Source organism: Camponotus floridanus, unplaced genomic scaffold (genome assembly GCF_003227725.1).
Source record: "Camponotus floridanus strain SB8 unplaced genomic scaffold, Cflo_v7.5 scaffold23, whole genome shotgun sequence".
NCBI classification, from domain to species: Eukaryota; Metazoa; Arthropoda; class Insecta; order Hymenoptera; family Formicidae; genus Camponotus; species Camponotus floridanus.
In genome coordinates this window covers 1,211,359-1,220,599 of record NW_020229359.1, presented here as the reverse complement: position 1 = coordinate 1,220,599, position 9,241 = coordinate 1,211,359, and positions in this window count along the sequence as shown.

The following is a 9,241-nucleotide window of genomic DNA, read 5'->3' as shown; positions in this document are numbered from 1 at the left end:
TTTCTTAAAGATTAATTATTCGCGAAACTATTATATTATTTATTGTAATTATAAAATAGAAAGTGTATTTAAATTTAATGCCAATTCCATATCACCTTTGAGATACTATTGCGTTTTTTTTTGAGTAGTCTCGTCAGTAAGCCTATTCCACATTGCCAATAAAATTATAAATTTTATTTGCATTTTGTTGTTTTGAGTGCCGAAACATTAACGATAATTTTTGAGGAACTTATTTGAGTGACGATAACGATGCATCGTTTAAAGAAGATCGTGCACCTGGTTTTATATGCTTCTATTTTTGAAAATAAAAATTTACTTAAATATGTTGATTCAAAATATTGAAAAAATTTTAAGTCCGAAATTTCGTAATTGTAGATATTTAGTTTTACTTAAAATTTTGAAAAAATTACACTTGTTTCTGTTCGCGATTTCAATGAAATATCACGCTGTAAATCACACAGTTCTAGTTGCAGATCAATGCTCTGTTCAACTGTCGAGACAGTTCAAGAACTTTTATAAAGTACAAGGTCTTTTCTCAACATTTTAAAGCGAGCAACATTCTCTTCGCGAAGTCGTTGATCAAGTTATGTAATAAATGCAAATTGATATGCGTATTTTTTAAAATTGCATTTCGTGCCATAATCTTCAATAAGAATGTTATAAGAAGGAAAGAAAAATAAATTATAATATTTCTTCCTAAATGATAAAAATTAAAAATAAATTTCATTTTGTACAGAACGTATCGACATGACTCACTAACTCAGATATTGTTTGATAGTTTGTTGGAACTTCAAATTTTTATTAAAGTGTTCAAATGGCAAGTCAAGTCTGTAATAAAAACTAGTAGCAAAGCGATTCTATATCTTCAAAAAATGATTTAAATGAGTCCAATTTTGCGATACGCATTTCTTGTATAAAAAGATATATTTCTTTTCTCATATTAAAAAATTTTTGTAGAATTTTTTCGGCATTTATTCATCAGACTTCGCAATAGAGGTATATCGCAAAAGAGGTATGTCTTTATAGGTTGCAACGTATTCTTCAAGAAAATTTTAAAATTTGCGACGAAGCAGGAATTTTTGTATTGCCACTTTTAATTGCATTTACTATTAATGTTACTGTTTGCATAGCAGTTGACAGTTTCATATTTTTTCCGCATAAATCTTCCTGGTATATAATGTAATGCAGTAAAGGAAATTTTAAATTTCTATGTTTTAATTGTACTAAAAGTCCAAGTTTAAATTCTACTATAGATTTCGCATCATCTATCTATGCATGTACATTTAAAAAAATCGCAATTAAATTTTTTAAGAGTTGTCTCAAGTATTCTATAGATATTAATGTCAATAGTCGTACCGTGTAATGACACGAAATTTGACATCTCCTCAGTACATAAAAAATTGTCTTGCAGGATTCGTGCAAAAATACTTAATTGATTTATATGTCGAACACCGTGCTCTCGTCCAAACATAATGAGAAATAGGTGTATGATGCTAACAACAATTTCAATGAAGAGTACGATACGACCTATATAAACGTGTCTCTTTACTGTGAAATCTGATGAGTGCCAAAAAAGCTTTGCAAAATTTTTTTGCTGTGAGAAAAAAAACCTTTTTATAGAAGAAATGTGCATATCTCTCCCTCTTTCTCTCTCTTGTAAAATTAAATCATTTTCCAAAGATGTAGAATCACTTTGCTAAACAATATCTGAACGAGTCATGTCGATTCGTTTCGTGTAAAATTAAAATTTTTAAACCATTTAAAAATAAATAATTTTTTTTATTTCTCTTCCTGTAATTTTTTGTTGAGGAATATGGCATAAAATGCAATTTAAACAAATATATATATAAATTCCAATTATATATTATAACTTACTGGTTATTAATATATTAATTTATTATAATTTACCGGTTTCAGCATAAGTTTCTTCATAAATAATTTAAAACGATTGTTTTCTTATGAGCATGTAGCGAACCGAAACTGATATTACTGGCATAAATGTTAATAGAGAAGTGAGGATGGATAATGGATAACTTTTATATCGTTAAACGAACACTTCTCTAGATGTCTATACCCTGTTGCATTTATTGCAAATGTACGAATCATAGTCTCTTTCTTACATAGAATCAATGCTTCAATAGGCACATATTCTATTAGTTATATAACTACAATAAATCCACTATTTTTTTACGAGATATATATAATTATGCCAAATCTCTGATACATACCCATACAGTATGATATCATTTGAATATTCTACACTCATACTGTGAACATACATTACAGATGTAACATACTGACAAAGAAAGGCACGGAAGGGTAACAAACAGATATTACCGATCTCTTTAATCGGAAAAAAACCGATGAAGGCCGAAACGATCAAAGATCCAATCAGAAAGTTCTGATTAGAAAATATCCAATCAGAAAATTCCGATTAAAAAATATCCGATTTAAAATATCCGTTTGTTACTTTTTTATCGGATAATCCGATTACATCATATCCGATCAATAGACCTAACTCTTAATCGGAATTTTTCCATTAAATTATTAGTGTACTTAGAAACGGATTTTTTCCAATTAGAACTGCTGGATATTTTTCTCAGTGTAAGGTTAAATGTCTAACATTAATTAAATGTCTAACATAATAAGAATTTCCGATAATTATATAACATGTCTTTCAAATGTATAATGAGTTCATTATCATATATATGTGTTAATTAAATATTATAAATGTATAAATGTATAATGTGTTAATTATCTTCTATCACGGAAAAACAAGATAAATTGCGTGAAAAATCAAGCGCAAGGACGGATACAAAATAGCGTATTACAGAGAAGCTTATAATTAATTCTGGAAAATGACTTTTCGAAACATAACTTTATCATATATGGATGGATTCGTAAAAAAATAACCTTTCACATGGTAATAAAAAAATTTCAAAATTAAAAAGAAATATATTTAGTGGTGGGAGTATTTTGAAAATTTAAAAAAACAAAATTTTTTGTAATTATTGTAAAGTACTCTTGAAGTCACTTAACTTTTAATTTGAAAATTTTTTTCTATCTCTTATAGTTTCTGAAATATTCATTTTAAAAGGAAAAAACCGATTTTATTTAAAGGGGTATTTTACCCTCTAAACACGCGTATGGGCACGTATAAAAAAATATGTGTCCCTTATTTTTGTCTAGAAAACAACATATTAAAAGCTCATCAAAACCGGAGGGGGACAATTCCGTGCCTTTCCTTGTGAAAACATTTCCATAACATCTCTTGTTGTATATTATTTCTCTTATATTCTCAGAATATATTTTGAATATCTCTTATTAGTATATAAACAAAGAAGTACATAAAAAAATAGTAATAAAATTAGTATAAAGTATACAAAATTCCGTGCAATACATCATAAAAAATTATATATGATAAAGAAAAAGCTTAGCACTTTATTGCACGGAATTTTGTAATAATATCAGATCAAATCGCTATTTCCTCGTGCAATTATAACTTATTTATATTATTTCTTATAAAAGTGTGTATCACTACCTTTGCTTTATTAATGTATTTCTATTGCACATATTATTTATACTATATTTCATTATTCTCTTTTTAATTAATATATATTTTATTGAATCTCTGGTAACGTCATAAATGATCGATGTAATCAAATGATAGGAAATAGTAAAGTTAAAAATCTCGCGCGTATATGTGACGGAAGTTTGATTTTTATACACGTAAAATTATGTCTTTTTAAATTTTATTCAAACAGATAAAATTGGATAATACTACTGATAATCATATACTGTATAATAAATATCTATATATATTCATTGATACCACATAGAATCGTGTGACTGAACGATAAAGTGATTACATGCTATATGAAAGACCTCGGATTCAAATCACGATGTAGCATGAAAATTTTCTGTATTGAAAGCCGCCCATCTCTTCCTTTCCTTTCTTTTCCTTCTCCTTTTTTTATCCATTTCCGATTTGTTATACTCTTGAAACTCTGTTAATTGTTATATTGTAATATATCAGTTAATAGTATCACCTGCTGATGGCTAGATATATATATAAGGATTAACAATTTATAGGATGAATCCTCATTCAGCGTATGCGCATTGTGACATCTGTCCTCTTCAATTTATTAATCAATTATTAATGTCCTGGGGCGGCGTGTGGTTAAGGCAGCAAGGTACTTGCCTGCTATATGAAGGGTTTCGAGTTCAAGTCTCGTTGAGGCAGAAAATTTATTTCTGCGATATAGCTGTTCCAATTCCCCTCCTACTCCTTCCCCTCATCCTTTCCTCTTCCTTACTTATGTCTCTTGATTATTATACTTTATTTGATGTAAGAAGCTCTGCTGATTATTAATACTCTATTTATTACCAATTTATGGCAAGAATGATTAAACTCCTATATTAAGGAGCTAACATTGGCCAATTAATTTAAAAAAGAAGAAGTCAATAGGATTAATGTTGGTCAATAAATTGAAAAAGGCAGATGTCATGATGCGTATGCGCAAAGAAATCTAATCTACCACTGAATCACCGATGCTAGAAAAAGAACATGGCTCACATGCATAGATCACATATATGTGCGCAGAATATTCTGTCAGGTTCTGTGCAGCACATGAATGTGGTTCTCTGATTGTGGCGTGTGAGCCGAGTTCTTTTTTTCTTTTTTAGCAACTAAAAACTATACTGAATTAGAATCGTGATAAAGGTCTTTGCACAAAAATTTTAGTCGTAACCGTAAGATTGTAGGAAAACTGACAAATCATAGTTGAGTATTTTCCCTGCGATAAAAGAATAAGAAATTAACTGTCAATTTCTTAAGTCTTACGCCTTAAAATTTCATTTAGACGCCGCTTTAGTCCCGATCTATAATAGATAATTTAAGCCTTAAGTCTTAAAAAATTGATCAATCACAGTCGAGTATTCTTGACTGTGATTGGTCAATTTCTTAAGGCTTAAGGTTTAAATTGCCTATTGTAGACTGGGCCTTACATGCAAAAACCTTATGACATAAAGTTGCGCACGTACAGATGTACGAGATGTAAGAGATTTGTTTTTCTTAGATCTTTTGTCGAGACCCTCTAATAAGAGACTGGCTATCAGATAGAGTAAATGCATATTGAGAGTATATTTCGTTCATGTTTATGCAAAATGCTGCGAGAGAGATAGATATAATAGGTAGCATCTATGCAGAGACTCTAGATTTCAGATCTGTCAGATCTGTCTTTTCAATATTTTTGCGTAGAACTAAAGTAAAATAGGTAGATGTGCAGAAGAATTTGCAACAATTCGTCGGCGAAAGGATATATGATAAAAATATTTCCCAAAGATACCGCATGTCGTGCTGCATGATTAAAAATATTAACCGGAAAAATTTCGCTTATAAATCAATCATATCTTTGTAAGGTAGCGAAGAGAGCGAAGACCGAGAGATGTCATGGCCCGCTTTTAGGTGATCCCTGGAAGCGATACTTCCTCTGTGGACATTAAAAACGTGAACATGAACTACAAAGCCAATGTTCACAAATGTTCTCAGAGGCTAACATATATATCTTTCTAATAATATAAATAATATAAATAAAAATATAAATAATTTAATTAATAATAATTTATTATATAAAAATATTAGTATGTTCTCTCTTTTCACGCTATTATTTATTTATTTATTTATTTAGCTCGCTATATGTCAATTTTTTAAAATGCAAAATTAAATATTATAGAATTTGACTTCGGAAAAGTGCGATAAAATAATCGAATAAATTCAAATAATTAGCTCTGTGATAAATTGTTTAATAATCAATTTTAATCAATAAATTAAAATATTTCCATAATTTAATATTCCATATTAATGTATATTTTATAATATATAAAATATTTCGGCAACGAATTATCGATAACACGGCGTTCGATTTTGGCAATATAAAATATAAACAATAGCATACTATACATTATCGCTTTGTCATCATTCGCACGGTGACTCTTGAATAATAAAGTAGTGAGAAACGCTTTGAATATTGTAATTTTCTTACTAAACACGATTACGATTAGTATCGAAACATAATTTGCTTTAAACATTAATAAAAATTAATTAATTAAAAATTAATTAACAATATGAAACTGTATCGCGACCATAAATCTTTATAATAATTAGTTCCGTGATAAATTGTTTAATAAATAATCAATTTTAATCAATAAATTGTTTTATAGTATATAAAATATTTTGACAATAAATTATCAATAATATTATGTTCGACTTTGATGACGTAAACAATAGCGTGTTATTGTTTATACGTTACGGTTTTGCTATCATTTGTTCGGTGACATTAGAGCAGTAAAATAACGATGGGAAATGCTTCGTATGTTAATTAATTGTTTAATAAATAATCATTTAATTAATGTATAAATTGAAAAACTTTTACAATTTAATATTTTCATATATAACAGTATATGTTATAGTACGTAACATATTTCGGCAAGGAATTATCGATAACACGGTGTTCAACTTTGGCTTGGCAACTTATGCTATTGTTAATATGTTACGGCTTTATTATCATTTGCATGGTGATACTCGAGCGATAAAGTAGTGGTGCAAAACGCTTCGAATATTGTCGAATTTTTCTAAACATAGTTACGATTAGTATCGAAACATAATTTGATATAATTACTGATAATTAAAAATAAATTAACTTATGATAAACGTCATGAAAATGTATCGCAATGATAAATCTTTATCGAATCGTAATCATTAATTACTGCGAATAAAAATTGGAAAAGGGAACATAAAAGGGGATAAAGAAATTAATTTTATTATAATCTTTCGATTATTGATGCTTATTATAATAATTTCTCTAACGATACTTATTAGAATTAAATAAATTTTAACCAATGCTTTAAATTTTCTTAATCGGCAATCACTCATAAAATATTTCAACGACGAATTATAACAATAACATAATATAAGTCGGCCTTGCCGATATAAACAGTATCACGGTAAGGTTTATGACTTACGATCACTCGCACAGTAATCTTGAACAATAAAGTAGTGACGTTTCATATATTATCAAATTCTTTCTCTCTACAACCTTGGCGATATAAACAGTATCGCGGTAATGTTTCTGACTTATCATTCGGTCAGTGGCTGTCAAGCTGTGCGGACGCGTATCTTTATAATAGATTTTCTCTTATCCTTTATATTTTTATTTATCTATCTATATTTTATTTATCTATTTATTTTTATTTATTATATTATTAATATTTGCGAATTTAAATTTATATAATATATTACAAAATTAATTATATATTATATTATATATAAAATTATATATAATATATAATATAACCCTCCCATGGAGTACACCTTGTCGTGGTGGGAGGGCTTAGTACTTGGATGGTGCCTTGAAGTTTATCATAAATTTTTCTATTTATGATAAATTTTCAGGTACCTGAATGGGAAGCTAAGTACCCTTTCGTGTCGTCGGTGCCGTCAACGTGTCGCGGACGGTAAACGCTTCGTCAACGCGTCACGTTAGGTATATACATAGGGAGTGCCGTTAAAGATATATACATATTACGTATATACATCGCGCGATCAAATATAAAATTTTTAATCCCATCGAAATAGTGCGGGAGTGCCGTTCAGTATCGCGCGTAAAATAACGAAAATAGCGATATAAAAATATCGCTCGCGAGTGCGGAAGTGTTAAAAGATCGCGCGTCAACAACATGAGAGGAGGAGGAGACCTGGGAGAGGCATCTTGCACCGGCGGAACAACCTGATGGTGAATATTATTATTTATATATTAATATTATTATTTATATATTAATTGTTATAAATCATTAATTTGTTATAAACGGACAATAATTTGATCTTATTATTTAAATGAATTAAAGAGAAAGATTTTTATGAAAGATTTTTATTTTCATATAAAATTTTCTATTTAAAAAACAGTTTCAAAAATTTATAAAATTTTTCCATACGTGTTTATCTGCTTATTATTTTACACATCGGATATAAAATTCCGCGCGATAAAAATTTTTTTAAACATTAATTGCATTTTGTGAGCATTATTATAAATGAATTTTATATTTGTATCTTACAGACAACTAGCTTCAATAACAACTCCGCTGTTGCGCATCAATGCCGGTGAGTGAAAAAAACTTTTATTTTACTTTAAGGTAACAGATTCGTACACAGAGAAAAATGTATACTGTATTCAAGTAAATATTATTTATTTTAAGTATATTATAAGTTTGTATATCCGCAAATATATCATAAGTTCACCACAAGCATTATTTTAAATTTAATTGAATATATTCTGAATTTTAATAAATGCAGTATTTTAATCAAGAATATTAAATTAAAACAAAAAAATTTGATTTGCTTACAAGAGTTGACGTGAAATAAGTTTGATTTTTCTTTGATACAGCTTTACAATATTCTTGAAGAGAAAATAAATTCTTCTTGAGTACATGATAATGAGATTTTCTAACACTTGTGATGAGTATATTTTAAGACTATTATCAAGAATATATTCTTTGTTGAAGAAAACTATTACTTAAAAGAAGAAAAATAAACTGAGTAATCGCTTTTCTTGACAGTAGAATGATATTTTTCTCTGTGTAGAGATTGCAGATGTAGATGTAGATTGTAGATAAATCCGTTGCCTTAAAATGGATGAGCTAGGATGGATTAAATTAAATAAATTAAATTAAATAATTAAATTAAATTAATTAAATTAAATAATTTTAATAAGTTCTTTCGAACTTATGTTTTACATTTATTGTGAAAATATATTGAAATATTAATTAAAAAAAGAAGAGATCAAGAAAAGATTTTTTTGTAAAGATTTTATCTAATTTATTAAATAAAGAACACCCATTAATAATTATTAATTTTATCAATTTTTGATGCTAATTTAATCTTATAATGCACTTATTTTCTAATTGCTCATAGCTCATCCATCGTAGAATTTGTTTGTAGATATTGTTGTAGAAACTTTACTTTAACTTAATATAAAGCCAAATGATTAATTAATTAAATAATTTGTAATATGATAAATATACATACATTAATTATATATTTTATTATAAAATATAATTTATAGAAATTTGTAGTAATTTGGCTTTATTTCAGTTAAAATAAAGTTATATTCAATATTTAACGAGCGATCGTGAAATCGAACGATCGTTATTAAGTGAGCGTAAATATTTCACGCTCTTTTGCTGG